Consider the following 24,486-nt stretch of genomic DNA (forward strand, 5'->3'; position numbering starts at 1 on the left):
TGGAGATATCGCCATAAAGGTGGACCAGGGGTGACTCTAGAATGTGTTTGTACGATGTGGGTATCAAATTAAAGGTATTGTAACGAATTTTCTTGCAAATCCTCTTATTTGCAATCCTCTGCTAAGTTCGAATCACTAAACTGTTGAATAAATAACTCCAATATTGAACAATAGAAAAATGGCCTTTATTAAAGTACTTCACAATAACACTTATGTATATTTTGCTACTCGCTGGCTTAATAACCAAACTGATTGATAACTCAAATGAAACTCTACTATTGGCCGCCAGATCGCGTGCTTAATCAAACTGATTGATAGCTCAACTCAAACTGAATTACAGCGCCTCTACATCTGTTGCCTTTTATACCCTTTGGTTTCCTCGTTCGTATTTTTCCAGAATGTACTAGCATTGTCCATGAGCTCTCAAACTTCTCAGCTATAACTAAAATTGCACAATTTTATACATCTTTTAGGCGCTTCCAGAATCTACTAGTCCAGTAGCTCTCAAACTTCTCAGATATATGCATGTGTTTGCGCATTGACTCTCCGCTGCTCATATTCGTACATGGTACATATGTGTAGACGCAATTATTTATTCGTTTATGTAGATACATAAAGATTGAATTATTGATGTGAATGTTTGTAGTTTACAGTCTCTCGCGCGCACATAGGCGTATAAGTAAATGCATCTGTGTGTGACATCTCTCTGGGCTGCCTTATATATGTGTATACTTGATTTGATTATTAACGTAAATACTGCTTGGCATGGCCTTAGCATCGCCTTAGTGATAGGATAACTTAGTGATGCTAATATCCGTGACACTGCCCTCCACCTAAGTCTGATCGTCCCGATCAGACAAATCTCTCGATCTAAACGTTGCCAGCCTTTCCAAATGGACCACTTTCATTTTGGTTCGTGGTTTACCGATGGTTTGTATGCGGTACACTACATCGTTGATCCGTTTTACAACTTTGTATGGGCCTTCCCAATTACACTGCAATTTCGGGGACAAACCTTTTTTACGTTGTGGGTTGTATAACAGCACCAAATCTCCTTCCTGAAAACCTTCTGAATTAATTGCTTTATCATATCTGGCTTTCATCTTGTCACTCATAATCTTTGTTCGTTGCCTTATCAGATCATGTATTTCTCTTAGCTCTTCTTCTAAATCACTAGTGGATTTCCTAACATTTCTCTTCGCATTGGCATCTATCCCAAACTTCAAATCAGCTGGCAGTCTAAGGTCATTACCAAAAATTACTTTTGCAGGGGTTTGGCCCGTTGTCTCATGCACTACTGATCGGTAAGCCATCAAGAATAATGGTATGCGGGTATCCCATTCTTTATGGTACTTGTCTACTACTTTCCTTAAGTGCTCCTCCAATGTTCTATTGAATCGTTCTACCATACCATCGGATTGAGGATGCAATGCAGTTGTCCGTGTTTTTCGAATGCCCAATGACTTACACATTTCCTGGAACACAGCTGATTCGAAATTCCTGCCTTGGTCATAATGTAACTCCATTGGTACACCATACCTTGCAACCCATTCGTTTTTAACCACTTCTGCTACTGTTTCTGCTTCTTGGTTTGGGATTGGGTATACCTCTGGCCATTTACTGAAATAATCCATAACCACCAGTACGTATTTGTTTCCGCGGTTGCTAGTAGGAAATGGACCTGCGACATCCATGGCGATCCTTTCAAATGGCGCACCTGAGTTATATTGCTTCATCTGGCCATGACTTCGTGTTCTGGGCCCTTTCGCTTTGCTGCAAACCTCGCAGTTCGAAATCCACTCAGTGACCGACTGACGGCAACCAACCCAATAGAATCTCTGTTTAATCTTCTCGAGCGTCTTCGTGATTCCAAGATGACCTCCGCTTGGACCATTATGCAGATCGCTGAGCACGTCAGGAATCCTCTTTCTGGGAACAACTATCAGCTTATTCTTGTATTTACCATCCTCACTCTCCCATACTCGATGAAGGCAACCGGATATCAGTTCTAAACTGTTCCACTGTGCCCAATATGACTTCGCAATGGGACTCTCTGCTGACATCTCTTCTCTGTTTGGTCTTTCATTTCGTTCGAGCCCTTGCATAACACGTGACAGATCTGCATCTTCTAGCTGGCACTTTCTTAGCTGTTCCTTGTCTCATTCATCTGTACATGTTATATTCATTAGCCGGACATCTATAATGTCTTCTTTAGCCTCGGCTTTTGAACAGTGCTTGCATTCCAAACTACATGGTCTTCGTGACATTGCATCAGCATTTCCATGGGTACTACCTTTTCGATGCTCAATGGAAAAGTCGTAGCTTTGTAGTCGCTCGATCCACCGTGCCAATTGTCCTTCCGGATTACGGAACTGCAGAAGCCATTTCAACGCTGCGTGATCTGTCCTGGCACGGAATCGTTGGCCGTAGAGGTATTTGTGAAAATGTTTAATGCACTCTACCAATGCCAACAGCTCTCTCCGTGTAACGCAATAGTTCCTCTCTGGTTTTCCAATTGAACGGCTTTAATATGCGACTACCTTCTCTTGTCCATCGACCAGTTGTGATAAAACGCCTCCTATAGCATATCCACTCGCATCTGTATCTAGAATAAACGTTGCTCCTGGAATCGGGTATGCCAACATTGGGGCAGTGCACAACCGCTCTTTCAATATTTGGAAAGCTACTTCTTGCTGCTTCTTCCATTCAAAAGCTTTATTTTTCCTTGTTAGCTCGTGAATATGGGCTAAGCTGGCAAAATTTGGTACAAATCGGCGGTAATATGTGCACAGCCCAAGGAAACTTCTCAATTCATGCAGGTTCTGTGGTCTTGGCCAATCCTTTACTGCCTCTATCTTTTCATTTGCTGTACAGACACCTTCTGTCGTTACCTTGGGGCCCAAATAATTTACTTCCTTTTTAAACAGCGTACACTTTTTGGGCCTTAACTTCAGACCAGCGCCAGCTATTCTCTGGAAAACTTCCTCCAAGTTTTTAAGATGTTCATCAAAACTCTTGCCCAATACGATGATGTCGTCCAGGTACACCAAGCATGTTTTCCAATGTAGTCCTTTCAGTACCTGGTCCATGAGTCTCTCAAAAGTAGCTGGTGCATTACAAAGTCCAAAAGGCATCACTGTAAATTGCCAAAGACCATCACCGACACTGAAGGCTGTTTTCTCTTTATCTTCCTCCTTCAGCTCAACTTGCCAGTAGCCGCTTTTCAAGTCCAGTGTGAAAAACCATTTCGTACCAGATAGCGAGTCCAGAGTGTCGTAAATTCTTGGCAACGGGTAGCTATCCTTTTTCGTAACGTCATTCAACTTTCGGTAGTCCACGCAAAACCTCATTTTTCCATCCTTCTTCTTTACAAATACTACCGGTGAGCTCCATGGACTAGCTGATGGTTCGATGACGCCGCTGTCACTCATTTCTTGTATGATTTGACTCACAACTTCCCGCTTCGCCAGTGGAACACTACGTGGAGCTTGACGGATCGCCCTCGCATCTCCAGTGTCAATTTGATGTTTCACAACATTGGTGCGGCCTGGTTTGGAACCATCCTGGTCAAATATGTTCGCGTATTTTATGAGCAGTTGTTTTGCCTTACTCTGATAGGCTTCCTCTAGCCCATGCGTCCATGCCGTGATATCATTTAAAAGATCAGTATTACTAGATGAAACGTGTTCCTGGAGCTGTTCACAGTTAATAACTACTTCGGCCTCTTGGCATCTTCCCAAAATAGCTCCTTTGGTCAAATTGAATGGTGACTTGAACTCATTGAGTACTCTTACCGGAATGCGTCTATCTTGTTTTGTCATAGCCAGGGTTTTTCCTACAAGTATGTTCAGTGCTGATTTATTTGCTGCTTCGACAACCCACAATTTGTTTGTCCCACAATCTCCATCAACCTTTGCCCAGATGACTGCTTCTGATTTTGGTGGTATTTGCTGACTCTCTTCCACCAGCACTCGTTTACTGCTGTAGCCTCTCTCGTAGCCGAAATTAAGTGGCACATCCATGTTCTTATATCGCATCTTCTTGCTTTGCATATCGATTTTGATGCCTTGGTTGATTAAGAAGTCCACTCCAATTATGATTTCATCAACAATACCTGCCACTATAAAATTGTGTAGTACAGTGACGTTTCCAATTGCTACTTCACATTCTACTTCTCCAATTACCTGGGTGTCTTCTCCAGTGGCTGTACGCAATATTGCTCCATCCAATGGTCTTATCTTCTTGTTGATTAAATCCGCTCGAATGATGAAATGAGATGCACCCGTATCTACAGTCAATAAACGTTCCTTTCCATCCACATGTCCTCCGACAGTAAGATTGCTCGACCTTCTTCCAATTTGTGAGATAGAGATTATGGGGCATTCAATTAAGGAAGTCAGCTGTCGCCCCTTGCTGCTGACTCGCTTTAGTTTAACGATTGAGTGGATTTGGAGATTTGCTCGTCTCCTTCAGCTCGGCGTTTACGGTCACCCACATTGTTGGAACTATTGGAATTGCTACTGCAATGACGTGCAATGTGACCTCGGTTACCGCACTTGAAACATTTCATAACTCCGGCATTTTTCTGTTGTGATCCCTTCAGAGCTTCCAAAATTGTATCTACCCACTCTGGCCTTTCTACTTCCACACGACGAGCTTTGTATGCTGGTTTACTCAATAATGACGCCGTTTCCTGAGTCAATGCATGGGATACCGTTTCAGAAAATGAATGCGCATTGACTCTCCGCTGCTCATATTCGTACATGGTACATATGTGTAGACGCAATTATTTATTCGTTTATGTAGATACATAAAGATTGAATTATTGATGTGAATGTTTGTAGTTTACAGTCTCTCGCGCGCACATAGGCGTATAAGTAAATGCATCTGTGTGTGACATCTCTCTGGGCTGCCTTATATATGTGTATACTTGATTTGATTATTAACGTAAATACTGCTTGGCATGGCCTTAGCATCGCCTTAGTGATGGGATAACTTAGTGATGCTAATATCCGTGACAGTATTAATGAGGGTTGTAAAAGGGAGTGGCCCTCAGTTGTATATGTGAAGGCGTTTTCGAGATATCTACCAAAATGTGGACCAGGGTGACCCAGAACATCATCTGTTGGGCATCGCTAATTTATTTATGTAATACCACGAACAGTATTCCTGCCATGATTCCAAGGGCTTTTGATTTCGCCCTGCAAAACTTTTTCATTTTCTTCTAGAGCTTACGATTTCTTCTCGAACACAAGCGAGATTTTCGAGACCCGAGAAATCGAGAACTCGACTTCTCGCGAGATTCTCGTGTCTCGAAGTCCTCGTAAATCTCGCGTGCTTCTCGACATTCTTACTTAATCGCTGTATGGACAGTATTTATATACTTGTTTTTTTTTTACTTGTGACTTTTTTGTTGATTATATTGCTTCAATGACATTTAACTCAAACCATATTTATTATACATATAATTTTGTTCGCAATATTTTATTTTTCAACGAGACATCACGAACACAGCTTCTCGCGAGATTTTCTAATCTCGAATTACTCGTAATACTTGCCATCTTCTCGACTTTCAATTCAGTCGCTGCACTGGCAATATTCTATACATTCCGGGGTTTTTACTTGTGGTTTTGCGGACATTTTGGCTTGTGCTCCAGAAGAAATTGGACCTGCAAAGTGTAAGTCCTTTTAACATTAGAAAATCATTGAACTCAAGTCGATCATGACATAGATTAAGAGGGTGATAAAGGGGGGAAGAAGTTCAGCAGCGCCCGTACCAAGCAGTTCTTAAAATTGTTGTTGGTAATTCTTGTTGTATTCCGTGTTTTATTTCACGCTTTCTTTTAAGAGGAATTGCCAGCAGAATTGAATTTAAGAATTCTGTAATGTAATTCAATAATTCGAAGTCGGAAATAAAAAATTGTTCTTTTATTAATAGATATTCACAAAAACCCATTAATTACCCTCAAACGGCTGCGAAACTGGGGAAAATTGTATAAGCGCAAAACGGCTTTTTAGTTAATTCTTTTTTGAGTACAACAATATCACCAAAATTACATCAACCACATGGAAGTCTTAAGCTTATTTTTTTGCAAAAATATCTTGACAGAGCACAAGTATTACTATGCCGCCTTCGGATTATTGCTTTCGAAATTAAAAAGCGTCATTTGACACGTCTCCCGAAATTTTTTTTTTCATGTATTAAAAATCGACGTCTGTGGTAAATAATTCCTTCCATTGAATATTTATTTCTAAATTTAATGCCAAAATCAGTATAGGATTCTACTTTTTCCTCAAAAGAAACTAAAATATCAAAACTCACAAATATCTATGAATGCGGAATAGTCTTAATTAAAAATTTCGCATATGTGGAGCCAAGTAACCATGGCACATTTTAAAATTGTGTAATTGTCGTCACAAACATATCAATACGTATTCTAGGTATAATAAATTAGTTCTTGACGTATATTTGTTTGTCGGGGAAGCCTTTTATCACTTCAATTTAAGTTCATTGCGTTTAAATAGCAAATTGTTTAATTTCTCGCAACTTTTGACAGCAGACCACCAAATTAAAACCTATTTTAAAAAATTAAAATTGCGCTCTTGTCATTTTAAATTTAAAATACTTTTTTAGAGATAAAATAATGTTTAAGTGGACTATAACAGACTTGAAATGATATTTAATTTAGAAGCATGTTTAAACCAATACAACTCTATTTTATTTCGACTATGACTACGGGCCAATATCTTTACAGTATATAAGTAAATTATGTCAACATTTAACTCCAGTAATGATATGGTGCAGCAAAAGACAAAAATAAAAGAAATTTTCAAAATGGGCGTGGCTCCGCCCTTTTTATTTGTCTAGAATACTTTTAATGCCATAAGTCGAACAAAAATTTACCAATCCTTGTGAAATTTGGTAGGGCATAGATTCTATGACGATAACTGTTTTTTCTGAAGATGGGCGAAATGGGTTGAAGCCACGCCCAATTTTTATACACAGTCGACCGTCTGTCCTTCCGGTCGGCTGTTAACACGATAGCTTGGGCAAAAATCGATATATCTTTACTAAACTTAGTTCACGTACTCACTTTATCTCCCACTATGACCGCGCCCACTTTTTCGATATCGAAAATTTCGATAAAATTAAAAAAATGCCATAATTCTATACCAAATACGAAAAAAAGGATGAAACATGGTGATTGTATTGGTTTTTTGACGCAAAATATAACTTTGTAAAAAACTTTGTAAAATGGGTGTGACATCTACCATATTAAGTAGAAGAAAATGAAAAAGTTCTGCAGGCCGAAATCAAAAGCCCTTGGAATCATGACAGGAATACTGTTCGTGGTATTACATATATACCTGACATGATGTTCTGGTTCACCCTGGTCCGATATCTCGAAAACGCCTTAACATATACAACTAAGGCTCACTCCCTTTTAAAATACTCATTAACACATTTCATGTGATACCCATACGAAAGGTACGAACACATTCGAGAGTCACCCCTGGTCCACTTTTATGGCGATATCTCGAAAAGGCGTCCGTCCACCTATAGAACTAAGGCACACTCCCTTTTTAAATGCTCTTTGATCCTTTCATTTGATACCCATTTCATACAAACACATTCCAGTGTTATCCTAGGCTCATTTTCTTACATGGTGATTTTCCGTTATTTGACAAAGGATGAAGGAAAATCGTTCCAAAAAACGTCATGGGTCGATATTTCCCAAACGTATGTGATATGGAATTAAAAACCACTTATAAACCATCTACGAAACCAACGCAGCTAAGTTCTCAGCTGAGTATGTAATGTTCGGTTACACCCGAACTTAGCCTTCCTTACTTGTTTGCTTATGGTATTCTTCACAATTCCTTGTGGTCGATCAACTGACGAGTCTCTCCGATCGGTAGTTTGTTTTACCACTTAATAAGACATTTTGCGCTGCATTGGTACTAGAGGTCTTAAAAAAATTTTTCTTTTAATATGGCCTTAAAGGCATTTACTAGAAAGGTACAAAAGGTAACTTTATGTTTCGTTGGATGTTTTTTCGCCAATTTCCACACAAAATTGAGGAGTCTCGCAATCAACTTTTAACTCACTTCCCTTGAGAGCTAGAGTCTTGAAGTTTGGAACACGACAATGCAACATAAGGAAAAACTGGAAAATTTTGATTTCGAGTTTTAAGAAACTTTCCGATAACCCAGTGACCTGAAACTTTGAACAGATGTAGCTTCGGGGTTAATTAAATTGTAATATTTAGGATAATAGAGTTTCCTAGATGTGATAGGGATTTAGAGATATTTAAAAAGTCCATTTACAACATGTGGAATCGTGCGACCGCTATTTGTATAACTTCCCGTAGCGATAGATTCTTGAAAGTAAGAACATGCTTCAGAACCTTATGACAATGCAACATGACAGAAAAATTTTCGCTAGGTGGTATAGGGCTAGTGAAAATTCAAAAAGTCGTCCCAATTTTTAAATTAAATAGGAGCATCCCGATAACCCAGACACCTGAAACTTTGGACGTTACTTTAGGCTCTATTGAGTTGTTATATTTAGGAAAAAAAGAGTTTACTAGATGGGACAGGGAGCGGTATATTAAGAAAGTCCATTTACAACAGTGGAATCTTGCAACTGCTATTTGGATAGCTTCCCGCCGCGCTAGATTCTTAAAACTGTGAACATACTTCAGAACCCCATGACAATACAACATTAGGATAAAAAGTTTTCGCTAGGTGGTCCAGGGATTGTGAAAATTAAAAAATCGTCCTAAATTGAAAATTTTCTTTCGAGTTTTAAGGAACTTCCCGATAACCCACAGACCCGAAACTTTGAATGAAGCTTCGGGCTTTATTAGGTTGTAATATTAAGGATAAAAGGTAATATTAAGGATTGAGATATTAGAGGTTTTAAAAAGTTCATTTAAAATTATGGTCTTGCGATCGTTTTTTATTAAACGGTTTTATTTAGGTTGACTTGACAGGCTGCACGGCCAGCGCGAATTTTATAATTAAAATTTAAGTACCTTCCCGATAAGCTACAAGCTTGAAGCTTGGAATATATGTAGTTCAGAACCCGATGACAATGCAATAAAAAGAAAAAAATCGCCGCTAAGTGAGGCAAGGATCGAGATATTCACAAAAATCGTATTTGTGGTCCGATTTAGCTCATATTTGGAGCGCATAATACATACATGAATAGAAAGCGACCTATGAAAAAAAATCGCCGCAAGGTGGCGCAGGGATCGAGATATTCACAAAAATCGTATTTGTGGTCCGATTTCGCTCATATTTGGAACACATAATACATACAAGAATAGAAAGCGAACTATGAAAAAATCGCCACTAGGTTGCGCATGGATCGAGATATTCACAAAATTCGTAAATCCGATTTGGCTCATATTTGGAACACATAATACATACATGAATAGAAAGTGACCTATGAAAAAAATCGCCGCTAGCTGGTGCAAGGATCAAGATATTCACAAAAATCGTATTTGTGGTCCGATTTGGCTCATATTATATACATACATGAATAGAAAGCGACCTATGAAAAAAATTGCCGCTAAGTGGTGCAAGGATCAAGATATTCACAAAAATTGTATTTGTGGTCCGATTTCGCTCATATTTGGAACACATAATACATACAAGAATAAGCGACCTATGAAAAAAATCGCCGCTAGGTGGCGCAAATATCGATATATTCAAAAAAATCGTATTTGTGGTCCGATTTGGTACACATTTGGAACCAATATTACATACATGAATAGAAAGCGACCTATGAATAAAATAAATAAAAACAAATTTTTAAGTTAAACGGTTTTATTGAAAGCAATACTTATATTAAGTAATAATAATACTAAAAGATAGAAAATAATTAGGCAGGTCCTAGGCACTAGTCATCACACTCCTCATCAATCTAGGGCGTTGATCAGACAATTAAATAAAAGCGTTGGGCTCGTGAAATTTCTAAAAATGTGAGGCGTAGCATAAACTGATTAAGGTTCAGTTGGTCTTATATATGACTATCAATAGAACGTTTACGCGTCCAACGCTTTTATTTAATTGTCTGATCAACGCCCTAGATTGATGAGGAATGTGATGACTAGTACCTAGGACCTACCTAATTATTTTCTAGCTTTTAGTATTTCATTCATTTCATTTCATTTCATTTATTAGGCATTTTCCTTATATCTATGTATGTACATATTAAAACAACATCGTAAATGCAAACAATTTAGTCTTATATATATGGGATATATGTACAAGTAGATATAGGAAAAGTTAAGACATTTTTATGCCAATTCAGCATAGTGACAAATGTCAATTATAGCAAATATAAAAAATACAGTGGGGTGGACTGTTAAATAAAGTGATTAAATTATAAATATTTGTTCAATTTCATTATAGTATATAAAAAGATTCAGCTAAATTTCCAACAAACCCATGAGTAAATGCAAGGAAAAGCAATTAAAATTATAAAGTATTTGTTATTATAAACGGTTTATGTAGTTGGCTGAAGCAAAGCTTCGATTTCATTGTGTGCGAGGCGTAAGAGGAAGGACTTAACACTTTCTGTAAATTGCCGAAGATTCCGTAAAGTACGTATTTCGGTGGGAAGTATATTAAAGAGTTTTCGTGAAACAATTGTGAAAAACTTGCTTGAATGTGTGGTTCTGGTCGAAGGTACAACGATTCTAGTTTGTGAGTTTGTCCTCAGGTTATATGTTTCCGACCTCATACTTTGCAGGTAGCCACATCTAATGAAAAAAATTTTTAAAAACTTTGAAATAATACAGGTCCTTGACTGGGAGAATCCCTAGACTTCTAAAAAGTTCACTCGATGGATTCAGCCAGTTAACATTAGATATTTTTCGAACAGGATACTTTTGCAATACTAGTAAGGGCTGGGTTTTGTTAAGGGTGGCGCCACCCCAACAGCTGATTCCGTATTTTAATTTAGAATGAAAGACCGCAAAATAAACTATTTTGAGAAGATTGTTGGAACCGGAAGTTCTTAGATGATAAAGACAACGCAAAGAGAATTGAAGATATTTTTTTAGACGGGATATATGGTTACCCCAGCTCATATTCGTATCAACCGTTACACCCAGATACTGAAATTCATCAACATAGTCTATCGTGAAGCAGTCCTTACTACAGGCCACAAGCGAGGCGAAGGTACCGGATTGAAAATCTTGGCACATATTGTCATGTAACGCAAATCGCTCGCAAATCGCAGAATGAAAAACAATACTTACATCCGGTGGTTTTTTTATATTTAGACTCAACTCATTGCAGCCAAAATACGCACCCGCCTCAACGCGGCTAAAAACAAGGAACAAAAAACACAAGGAAAGCTAGACGTCGAAAAGCTTCAATCACAACAGACTGCCAATGATTTCGCAACTCGACTCTCACGCCTGCTCTCTGAGGGCACAACTCATCCTGAAGGAATACAGGAGCAGTGGGAGCATATCTCCAAAGCACTTCATACTGCCGCCGAGGAAAAAATTGGTTACCGGCGGCCACGAAAAAACAACTGGTATGATGAAGAATGCCGCGTTGCAACCGAAAGAAAAGACGCTGCCTACAGAGTTACGTTAAAAGCGAGCGCGACAAGAGGAGTGTGTGAACGCTATCGTGAGTTGAAAAGGGAAGCGAGACGCCTTTTCAGGAAGAAAAAAGCAGAAGCAGAAAGGCGTGAGTGCGAGGAGCTTGAGCTGCTAGCCACCAGGAATAACGCCCGAAAATTCTACCAAAAAATACGGCGACAGACGGAAGGTTTTAAGACCGGAGCAAACTCCTGTAGGAATGAAAACGGCGACCTTGTAACTGATGTCCAGAGAGTGCTTAGATTATGGAGGGAACACTTCTCTGCTCTCCTAAATGGAGGCAGCAATTCACCGCGCAGAGATGTAGAACCCGATCCCGCAATCGATGATGATGGAATATATGTCCCCCCGCCCGATTATGACGAAGTTAGAATAGCAATAACCAGATTGAAAAACAACAAGGCCATGGGCGCTGATGGATTGCCGGCGGAGCTATTCAAGTTCGGCGGCGAGGAGTTGGTAAGGCGCATGCAGCAGCTTCTTAGCAAAATATGGGCGGACGAAAGCATGCCCGACGGTTGGAATCTAAGTGTTCTTTGCCCAGTTCACAAGAAGGGGGATACTGCAAAATGCACCAACTATCGTGGAATCAGCCTTCTTAATATCGCATATAAGGTCCTTTGAAGTGTATTGTGCGAAATATTGAAGCCCACCGTGAACCGGCTGATTGGACCTTATCAGTGCGGCTTCAGACCTGGTAAATCTACCATCGACCAGATTTTCACAATGCGCCAAATCTTGGAAAAAACCCGTGAAAAGAGAATCGACACACATCACCTCTTCGTCGACTTTAAATCCGCCTTCGACAGCACGAAAAGGAGCTGCCTATATGCCGCTATGTCTGAATTTGGTTTCCCCGCAAAACTTATACGGCTGTGCAAAATGACGTTGAGCAACACCATCAGCTCAGTCAGAATTGGGAAGGACCTCTCCGAGCCGTTCGAAACTAAACGAGGTTTCAGACAGGGTGACCCCCCATCGTGCGATTTCTTTAATTTGATGCTGGAGAAAATTATACTAGCTGCAGAACTTAACCGCACTGGAACAATATACTATAAAAGCGTGCAATTACTGGCATATGCTGATGACATTGATATCATCGGCCTAAACACCCGCGCTGTTAGTTCTGCTTACTCCAAGCTGGAAAAAGAAGCGGTAAAGATGGGTTTGATGGTGAACGAGGACAAAACGAAGTACCTGCTGTCATCGAGCAAAGAGTCAGCGCATATGCGCCTTGGCAACCACGCTACTGTTGGCAGCCATAATTTCGAAATAGTAAAAGACTTCGTTTATTTGGGAACCAGCATCAACACTAGCAACAACATCAGCACTGAAATCCAGCGAAGAATCAATCTTGCCAATAAATGCTACTTTGGACTAGGTAGGCAATTGAAAAGTAAAGTCCTCTCTCGGCGAACGAAAATCATACTCTACAAGTCACTTATCGTACCCGTCCTGCTATATGGGGCAGAAGCATGGACCATGACAACAGCAGATGAAGCGGCTTTGGGAGTGTTCGAGAGAAAAGTTCTTCGAAAGATTTATGGACCTCTACGCGTTGGCGACGGCGAGTACCGAAGAAGATTTAATGATGAGCTGTACGAGCTATACGCAGACATCAACATAGTCCAGCGAATTAAAACGCAGCGGCTGCGCTGGCTAGGCCATGTTATGCGAATGAAAGATGATGCTCCGGCCAAGAAAGTGTTTCTATCGGAACCCGCCTATGGAAGCAGAGGTAGAGGGCGGCCCCCACTCCGTTGGAAGGACCAGGTGGAAAACGATTTAAACTCCCTTGGTGTGACCAATTGGCGCCGGTTGGCGGAGCGAAGGAGCGACTGGCGCGCCTTGTTGGACGGCCATAACCGTTTAGACGGTTAAGCGCCAATTAAGTAAGTAAGTAAAACTCATGAGTTTGGTCTTATTGCTAGCGACGAGCTTATGTTTTGCAAACCAAGTTCTCAGTAGATGTACATCATGGTTTATAATACTTATCAAATCAAGGGTGTTAGGAGAACTATAGGCCATCGCAAGATCATCTGCGAATGCAGTGACTTTCCCCAAGAAGGGCATATCAAAAATTGAATTAACATAAATTAAAAATAAGATCGGACCGAGCACGGAGCCTTGCGGAACCCCTCTCGTGATTGGATTAGTTTTCCCCAGCTTTCCGCAAACTCTAACGCATTGTACCCTTTCAGAAAGGTATGATTGAAACCACTTATGTATAAATCCTCGAAAACCGGCATCATATAATTTATTTATTAAAATAGCATGATCTACCGTGTCAAAAGCTTTGGTTATGTCTACGAAAAGACCAGCGCAATTTTTTTTATTGTCCAACTCTTGATAAATAAAAGAGCAGAATTCTAGGAGAGCATCTTCAGTAGAGCGGTTTGCTCTAAAACCAAACTGCCTTGGACTAAAAAAGCTTCTGCTTTCTAGAAACTGCATAATTCGATTTTTAAAAGCTTTTTCAAAGACCTTAGATATAGAGGATAGAAGTGAAATAGGCCTATAGTTATTTTTATCTTCCCTGTTACCCTTTTTAAACACGGGTATAATAATTGCACACTTCAAGGCATCGGGGAAAATTCCTGTAAAAACACTAGTATTAAATAAATGCTTTAGTACGTCCAGCAAATTAAGGGCTATGTTTTTAAGAAGTTTATTTGAAATACCGTCGTATCCACTAGAGCCAGAGTTGCTTAGACTTTTTATTATTGCAAGGAGCTCAGTGCCTGTGAAGGGTTCAAACATAAAACTGCACCTAGAAATAGATGCGTCACCACTGGACATGATGCAGTTGCAGGAAGAAGTATTACATTGACCAACAGACACAAAAAAATCATTAAAAATACCAGCAACAACAGAGGGGTCGTCAATCATATTGCCGCAATTATTCAGAGCAATAACCCGTTCACTACCAGAGCTATTTCGGTTGATAATGCTATTTACAACTTCCCATTCTTTTTTAGTGTTCCCATGGCAGCTCAATAGTCTACTCCGGAAATAAGTATCTCGGTGCCATTTTATGTCTTTATTTAATTTTTTGCACAACTTTTTGTACCGAGATCGAAGCGCAAGATTTCTTGGATGCTTTCTACACTTAACACCTAACTTATTTTTCAATTTAATACTTTTTAAAAGGGCAGAATGCATCCAGGGTTTAAGCTTGGTTTTGAATTTACGTCGAGCACAAGTGAAACTAGAGAATTCTATGTGACCATGCAATATATTTATAAACAGAGAGTATGCTTTTGAAATATCTTTCTCAGCGTAGACAACAACCCAATCCTCATAAAGCAGCTTTTCATTAAGCATGGAATAGTTTATCATATTCGTTTTTGTATTGCTCGTTAAATCTTTCTTTTTCATATGAAACTCAAGTTTGACACCAGTCATACTGTGATCTGTAATACCTAGTTCCAAATTAATGCCAGTGCACGCACACAAGCTGCTAAGACGGCAAAAAATATGATCCAGACAAGTGCCAGAACAGTTCCTTGTCGGCTCATTTAAGTACGATGTAAAACCGTGACTGGCCAATAGTGCTAGGTAGCTTTCAGATACCGCATTCAACTGCATTATATCTATGTTCAAATCACCTAATATAACTACATCCCTCTCTTTTAAACCATTTAAAAAATCTGAGAACTATTCCAGAAAGGCCTGAATAGTTTCAGAATGTAACCTATATACACATATTAAGGCTAAAGATTTTTCAACATTTTTTAGCAAAACTTTCAAAATACCAGCACTTTGCACGTTGTATTTAGCAATAGTACAATCAAACGTGTTTCGCACAAAAGCTCCCACACCTCCAGCAGAATAACCGTCATTATTATTTGCAAAAAAGTTATAATTAGGAATATCATTAAAGCTATTCTCATGAGAATATATCCATATCTCCGACACAACTATTATGTCTGGGTAGACTGGAAACGTTTCTGCATTACACAGTAGAGAATAGAAGTTTTGCCGCAGACTACGTAGTATGTTTTGATGCAATATATAAAAACAATTTTCAATATAAGAAAGCTGGTTAACATTATTTAGAGGGCTGTTATTGATAGGGTTGTCGATGTAGAGATCATTGAAATCCATTATAAGTTAAAGAACTCAAAACAAAATAATAAAAACGATAAAAATATAAAGTTAGTCCGGAATACCAGACAGATCATCAAACGATCGTACAACAACAATTGCATCATTATCAGCTTTTCTCAACATAAACTTAGTATGACTAAACCACGCATATTTATATTTTTTTTCCTTTTTAATTTTTTTAACAGCATTATACAGAGCTCTGTTAGAGGGTGTGAGGCTGTTATTAATGTATATCTTGTGCTTACTGTTGGCGCCCGTATTTCATGTAAGTATTGTTTTCAATAAAACCGTTTAACTTAACAAATTTTTTTTTATCTTTTTTTTTAATCTAAATTTTCATATATGAATTCGGTGCAGTTAATGCATGCCGATAAAGTGATGGATTTCTCTACAAATCCAAATAGATTTTTATAAATTATATTTTTGTCCCTCAAGCATATATCACACTAGTTTATTTTTGCTTGTATTCCAAGCTAAAAAAACTGACGAGACTTTATCGGAACTTCAAAACTCAAAAACAATTTCTATAATGAAAAAGCGAGACCACTATTCCCCTAAAATTAGTGAGTTTGACATGTGTTTGTTTATGTTTTACATTTTATTTTTACATTAACACTTTTAACAATAAAAACAATGCAAATAACACGCGAAAATTATTTCGGTCTCTAATAGTTCACTTTTTTTACAAGAAAGTTGATTTTAATTGTGTATTTATGCACCAAATTTTCAAACTAAAAACAAAATTTTCATGTGTCAGAAAAAAATAAAGAAAAAACGGCCGAATGTCAAAAAAACCTATCGAAATACAATCTGGCTCGTTTGTTTTTAATGAACTAGATTGTATTTTCCTTGTATTTCGTTAGTTTTTTGAAATATAGTTTACACACTTACACCAGTACTGAAGTCGTATTAGGAGGGAGTGCGACAAAAAATTGAAGATAAAATACAAGAAAAAATACACGAAAATAAAGTAGTGTCATATAGGTATCAGGAATGTTTTTAATCGTACTAGAACTATACTTTGAAAAATTTTGTCGTTTGTACTAAGTTTGGTAATAGGCCTATAGTTTGAGAAAAACTCTTTGCTTCCATTTTTATGTACAGGGACTACTAAGCCTACTTTAAGTTCTTCCGGGTACTTTCCAGAATGGAAAAAGTCTTTAACAAGTTCAGCTAATTTTGACGCTAGTGCTTCCTTATACCTTTTCACAAATCGTACCGAGATTCCATCGATCCCATTTGCTGATTTGGAATTCAAACTATTTATGGCGTTTATAATTTCAACGGAGTCACAATAAGTTAACTGAAATGGGATGCGTATTTCTGTAACGGTTGGTAAAATAGTCGTTGAATGACTCAGCTATTTCTTTTGAGTCAGTTATAATATTGCCTTTATAATTTAGTTGTACTATTTCATTATTACTTTCTTGAGATTTTCCGTACATTATTTCTTTTAAAATTCTCCAAGTTTTGCTACTTGAGTCGATATTATTCTCAATCTGCTCTCCATAATACTTTTTACCTAAATAGTTTATTTTATTTCTTATTTTAATTTTGTATCTTTGGAATTCGTTTTCGAAAAATAGATTATTAGTATATCTTTTCTTTAATTTGTAAATTTTATTTCTCTTTTTTATTAGTGAAAGTAATTCCTTGTTCATTCACGATTTTTTATAATTGTTTGATTTTTGAATGGTTTTTGTGCAACTTTTAATATTTTCGCAAAGACTGTCATAGAAATTTGTAAAAGTTGAATTGTTTATAGAAGAGGTTATTAAATCAGTTTCTTCAAATTTATTGTAGTCAAAGATTTCAATGACAGATTTATACAGCAATATATTTTTTTCCTTACTTTTACATACAACTAGGGAAATAAGTCTGTGATCTGAAATAGGGTTTTCATCTAAAGACAAAGTTTTTATCTATTTTATCCGAAAGTATATGGTCAATAATTGTTCCACCGGACTCGCTTTTTATACTCAGTTGAGCAGAGCTCACAGAGTATATTAACTTTGATTGGATAACAATTGGTTGTACAGGTATAAAGGAATCGAGATAGATATAGACTTCCATATATCAAAATCATCAGTATCGAAAAAAAATTGGATTGAGCCATGTCCGTCCGTTCGTCCGTCCGTCCGTCCGTCCGCCCGCTAACACGATAACTTGAGTAAATTTTGAGGTATCTTGATGAAATTTGGTATGTAGGTTCCTGGGCACTCATCTCAGATCGCTATTTAAAATGAACGATATCGGACTATAACCACGCCCACTTTTTCGATATCGAAAATTTCGAAAAAGTGCGATAATTCATTACCAAAGACGGCTAAAGCGATGAAACTTGGTAGGTGAGTTGAACGTATGATCCAGAATAGAAAATTTTTAAAATTTTGGACAATGGGCGTGGCACCGCCCACTTTTAAAAGAAGGTAATTAAAAGTTTTGCAAGCTGTAATTTGGCAGTCGTTGAAGATATCATGATGAAATTTGGCAGGAACGTTACTCCTATTACTATATGTACGCCTAATAAAAATTAACAAAATCGGAGAAGAACCACGCACACTTAAAAAGAAAAAAAATTTTGTTAAGTCAAATTTAAAAAAAAAAATAATATCTTTACAGTATATACATAAGTAAATTGTGTCAACATTCAACTCCAGTAATGATATGGAGCAACAAAATACAAAAATAAAAGAAATTTTCAAAATGGGCGTAGCTCCGCCCTTTTCATTTAATTTGTCTAGGATACTTTTAATGCCATAAGTCGAACAAAAATTTACCAATCCTTGTGAAATTTGGTAGGGGCTAAGATTCTAGGACGATAGCGGTTTTTTGTGAAAAAGGGCGTAATCGGTTAAAGCCACGCCCAGTTTTTATACACAGTCGACCGTCTGTCCTTCCGCTCGGCCGCTAACACGATAACGAAACGAATCGAACGAAAATCGACACTGACGATGGCACAACGCCGAAACCGGTTTGTCTCAAAACCAAATTTGACAAGGGATGACGGAAAATCGTTCCAATATACATATAATTTTGATCTTTATGCTGAGTTGGGCGTATTTTTAGGGACGGCTAGGATCACAAGCTTCTGGTGATGTGTCGCTCTGATGTATTTATGTAATTAAAAATTCAAGTGGATCGCACTTATTCCGGTTCTGGTAGATAACATTTAATAAATCAAATTTATATCGTTGCCATAATTGGATATTGGCGCGATTTTTCGTGCGCCACCAGCACCATGGCCGGTGTCAATGCAATTGCGCTAAAAGCCCCGACACATAAGCAGATTTTCATATAGATGCGTTCTAGTCAATCTTATGCATTATGAGTAGACTGCCCGCATTTTTATGGAGAACTGGCGCCATCTGACATGGAAAAGTAACCAACTCCCAAATTTTGTTACAAGCAAAGCATAAGAAGAAGAATTTGGACCATAAGAAAGTTCTTACGAGAGATGTTGATTCCAAATTGCATTTGAATAGATGGGTTTTGGCACGTGGTGATGAACAGTAGGCAGGACATAAATAAGCCACCGACTCTGTGTGGGTACGTATGCGGGCCAGAATTTACAGAAGTTTATTATGATTACAGAAGTGTATTATTGTGAGCAGCAGTTGTCTGCTCACCATCTGTTGGCAAAAATTAAGCAGGAGCTGCTTTCTCAGCATCTTTACATACGCTCTATAATCTAATATCTAATATATATCTGTGGAGTTTTGACAAAACAACTTAACTCAAGATAGGAAATATTTTAGATATTAATTGCTTGTAATTTTGCCTATTAGTATGCATATTTTGGTCTTACTGGTTTATTTCTATGATGTTTAGTTAGAAAGTTACAGTATCCGAAAAATCAACTTAACTCATTTTTTTCCAAACTGGGTCGGTGAAAACAACTTTTCTCAGTTAAGTCGAAAAATTCAAAAAACTTCAAATAATTGTAATCATTGTAGTTTTTCTATAACAACTTATTTCGATTTAAGGCGGCCATGTAAATAAAAATCGTATTTCACAAAGCAACATTTTTCCAAATAAATTGTCATGTCAAATTACAATTAATTTTTTTGGCAACTTATATTGAAATAGTTTGTTTTGTGAAATTAGTATCGGGGTAATTTTGAAAAAACAAGACGTCTTATTTTGAAATACGTGCTTTTGTAAAAGTGAAAAGAGTGTTCAATATATTTTTTGTCTATAAATAAGTGCTTTTGCCAAGTGCTGTATTGAAAAAATTTCAAAAATAAGTGATTTCGGTTACAATAAAACCATTAAAACTAAATATGCAAAGGGGACGCCAGATGGCAGATATGACTAGGAAAGTGTCTAAAAATACAAATCTAGTTAATTTATCAGAACCAAGTGTGTCAAAGCCATATTTTCATTATGATGGATTAGTGTTAGAGCCGTAGTGGCTAATGAGACAATGACATCTTTTGATACTGGTGTTATTGATATACTAAATTCATATAACGTGCAACAACAAAATACGAAAAACAGTGAAAGTGATACAGAAAGTCCAGAATCTTGTGATAATGAAGATATTTTTTATGAGACAGATTTCCTTTACTCGGATTATGTACCATCTACTCTGTCGAATTTGAGTTCTACTTCGGAGAATATCGAAGACAGATCAGTTAGTCGCAAGTTATAGTACTAATTGGGATCTACCCGAAGAAAATGATTCTCCCCCAAGAATCAAGGAAATGAAAAAAATTAATAAGCAAAACAAAAATTTGGGTAAAGAGTACTATACTAATAAAAATTAAAAAAATGCCAGCTAAACAAATTGAAGGGTTAAAAAAATGCCGCAGGAACTGTCACTTAAAACTAAACTTTGACCAGCAGAAAACCCTTTTTAAAAATTATTGGAGTTTGGGGGACTACACTAAACGCCGACAATTTGTATCAAGTTTAATTGAAGTTGAGGCGAAAAATTCTGAAACTTTTCGAAAATCAGCAAATCCTCGAGATCGCAAAAATAACTATGTGTATCACTTTGAGATCAGTTCCGCAAGACATCGGGTATGTAAAATGTGTTTCTTAAAAATATTTGGGGAAACCGAACAAATGATCAAAACAGTAAACAAATACAAATTTCAGCTGGAGTGTGGTGGACTTATTAAGGGAGATCGCCGCGGAAAACACGCTCCATCACACAAACTCTCAATCGAAAAGTATAATGAAGTTTTGGAGCACATGAGCAGCATACCAAAATATCAAAGTCATTATAGCCGTAGACACACCAACATGTTGTACTTCCAAAGTGATCTCAATATTTCGAAGTTATACAATCTGTATGCGGAAAAATTTGATGATCCAGTTTCAAAATCGAAATATTGTGAAATTTTTCGTTCTTTGAATATCAAATTCAAAAAGCCGCAGCTTGATTTGTTCAACACTTGCGAGAAGTTTTTGTTGAAAATATAAAATTCTTTGGACGCCGAAGAAAAATCTAGTCTTAAGTCACTACAAAAAGAGCATCACGACCGAGCAGACTTTGCCTATAGCTGTAAGAAAGCCGATAAACAACTTGCTGTAGCCGACAAATCTGTCATGATGTTTTCAATGGATTTACAACAATGTTTGCCGACTCCACATATAAATGCATCAATGTTTTTTTACAAGCGTCCGTTATGGGCATATAATTTCACATTGCATGAGGGATCTACGAACAAAACCCATTGTTTCATTTGGAATGAGACAATCGCAAAGAGGGGATCAAATGATATAGGGTCGTGTGTTTTTAAATGCCTTTCAACGGTTCCTCCGATGGTCAAATACATTATTTTACTCATGCCCTGGGCCAAATCGCAATGCCAATATCTGTGCAATGTTCCAAATGGTTTTAAAAAGCACAACTATTGAAAATATTGACCACAAATTTCTTGTAGTTGGTCACACCCATATGGAATGTGACACAGTACATGCCCAAATCGAAAAACAGAAAAAAAATTCTTCAGGATCTATCCAACATCCACATGATTGGGCAAACCTTATCGCAGCTGCGAACAAAAAGTATATCGTTCACGAACTAAAACAAAACGACTTCTTTGATTTTTCCGGCTTGTTAAAAAATAACTTTAATTGGAAAACAACAAATAGCTCAGGTACACACGTACTTTATTTTATCAAAGTCTGAGTGAAAAATCATTTTAGGTCTGCTGGCGTTTCGAGAAGGCCCTATCTCAGTAATCTACTATACTATATCTGTATATCTTAAAAGAACTTTATGAAGATTTTCTTAGCGCCCTATGCCAGTATTTTTTTAATAACACCTTATTTTTTTTAGCATAAGCCCAAAACATTATCCACTAAAATATGGGATTTATAGAAAAATTCTGAGATAGAGCGTTATTAAACGTTTTTCTTAGATTTATCGTTTTCGAACTTGCAGCGAAGATCGATTGATAATACATTCACATTTCGATCATATCTGTAAAACTATGTGAAGTCGTTTTACTTTTACAAATCTGTTAAGCATTATCATATTATCATAAGTTATAGTAGAAAATATTTTCCCCGGGCTCACAAGTTGTCAAAAATGGATTTAAAAAATGTAATAAGCAGCACACTGCAAAAATTTCTTTTTGAAATAGTCATAAAGAGAAGTTTTCAAACCCGGAGGCAGCATTTTAAACTTTTGATGATATGTATAAATATATACTTCATTTATTCACTTTTAAATTATGTTTTCCCACAGGCGAGAAATTCGAATGGAAAAAGATACGCTGGTTGCGGTATAAAAAGTCTACACCAGGCGTATTGCATTATAAGAATTCCTTTGACTGTAATGAAAGTTTCAAGGAGTTAAATATTAATCAAAGACGACGAAAAAATTTGGATTTTTCGTTAAATAATTTCTACGCAGGACCCCTGGCTATTTCTTCCAGCAAGAAGAAAGACTTGTTGGATGTGTTACCTTTTATAAATACAGAGTTCCACTGTTACTAAAAAAATTTTAAAGTTGAAGACGATTGCGAAGTGGAAGTAGACTCAGATATTGATGAAATCGAAGAAAATGAATAACGAGATTTTAATAATAATAATAAAATTTAATATTTTAAATAAATGCATATGTAACTATTCATAAAAGTTATTGGATTTCCATAAAAATATACTATGTGTTTTTTACGTTTCACCTTATTTCACACTTGTTTGCTTGGCTAAGTGTTACAAAACAACCTATTTTAAAATAGGTGGAAATTTTTATCTATTTTATGTAGAAAATAGTTTTGACAAAACAACTTAATTGAAATAAGTATAAGTTTTACATAAAAAAATTTTGACATAACAACATATATCATTTTAAAGGCATTTTAAAGAAAAGTACTGCATTAAAAATTAAGAAATACATTTCAAAATGCGGAGCAAATTTCCTTTTATTATATCCGCTGTATACTTTGCCTTAAATATCTTTCAGTTTTATTCAAATCACATATTTAGCTCTCCTGAGAAGTTGTCAGATTTGAGATAAGTCGGTTTGTCAAAATTCCACAGATATTATAAATGGGAAAGTTTGGATGTTTGTATGTTTGTATGTTTGTATGTTTGTATGTTTGTCCAGACGTTTGTCGTTGTGACTCAATCACGCAAGAATGGCTGGACGGATTTGGATGAAATTTGGCACACATATAGCCAATAGTCTAGAAGGATCTACTAGCTATATTTTTTTGAAAAGGGGGGAGGTCCCCGCCCCCTATGAACAGTTATAATTTAATTATTGTATTTTTTCGTATATGTGACTGAATCACGGTAGAACGGCTTCACGGATTTTGATGAAATTTGGAACACAGACAGTAAGTCTACTTGCGAAATTTTTTTCGAACATGGAAAGGGGGTAGGGGTTCCACGACCCCTTCGAACAATTACTTTTTAATAATTTTTACACATTATAACTTTACTTATACTGGCCTTCACCAATATTACAGACTCAATGGGTCAAATAAGTCGAGGGCTTACAAAGTGGGCAGTGACACCCTCCGGCCCCCTCCTCCTCCCTTCTCTTCCCCTCTGGTATAAAATCTATAAATTGTTATAACTCAATATAAATTTTCTCAAAAATCAATAGTTTTTGGTATCTGGCACATACAGATCGAGATCTAAACAATTTTGGAAAAACGATCAGTGGTCCTCTCCTCCTCCCGCCATCCGCCCTCCTTCAATTGTTTTTATTAGCACGCTTTTATTAGCTTTACCTGTATGTTTCTATGTAACTCTTCATTCGCTCCAACGCGCCTGCTGCCTTATTAACATGGTTTTATAATTACCTTCACCTTATTTGTAATCCCGTTAGAGTAATATCGAAACCCTTCCGGGATCACTTCTGGATGGTTTTCGGGATCCGTCCGGGATCCCGCCGGAGTAATTTCGGGACTTTTTCGGGATCATTTTGGGACCCTTCCGGGATCATTTCTGTATAGTTTTCGGGATCCGTCCGGGATCCCGTCGGGGTGATTTTGGGACATTTTCAGGACTATTCCGGGATCATTTCGGGACTATTTCGCGATCATTTGGGGACCTTTCCGGCATCATTTCTGGATGGGTTTCGGGAGCCATCCGGGATCCCGTCAGGCTATTTTCGGGATCATTTGCGTACCATTGAGAGATAAATTCTCTACGGTTTCCGGGATCACTACGGGACTTTTTCGGGGTCATTTTGGGCCCCTTCCGTAATCATTCCTGGATGGTTTTAGGGATCCGTCCGGGATCCCGTCGGGGCCATTACTAGGCTATTTTGGGATCATTA

At 37.4% G+C, this 24,486-nt stretch overlaps 1 protein-coding gene and 1 pseudogene across 3 annotated transcripts in view; one reads left to right on the forward strand and one right to left on the reverse strand.

Moving 5' to 3' along the window:
* Gprk1 (G protein-coupled receptor kinase 1) overlaps nt 1-24,486 on the reverse strand; it is a 175,560-nt gene that overhangs the window by 136,508 nt on the left and 14,566 nt on the right. The gene's annotated exons all lie outside the window — the stretch shown is intronic.
* LOC137247264 (uncharacterized) lies at nt 20,164-22,766 on the forward strand (annotated as a pseudogene).

The sequence above is a fragment of the Eurosta solidaginis genome, chromosome 3 (genome assembly GCF_040869045.1).
Source record: "Eurosta solidaginis isolate ZX-2024a chromosome 3, ASM4086904v1, whole genome shotgun sequence".
Lineage (NCBI taxonomy): Eukaryota > Metazoa > Arthropoda > Insecta > Diptera > Tephritidae > Eurosta > Eurosta solidaginis.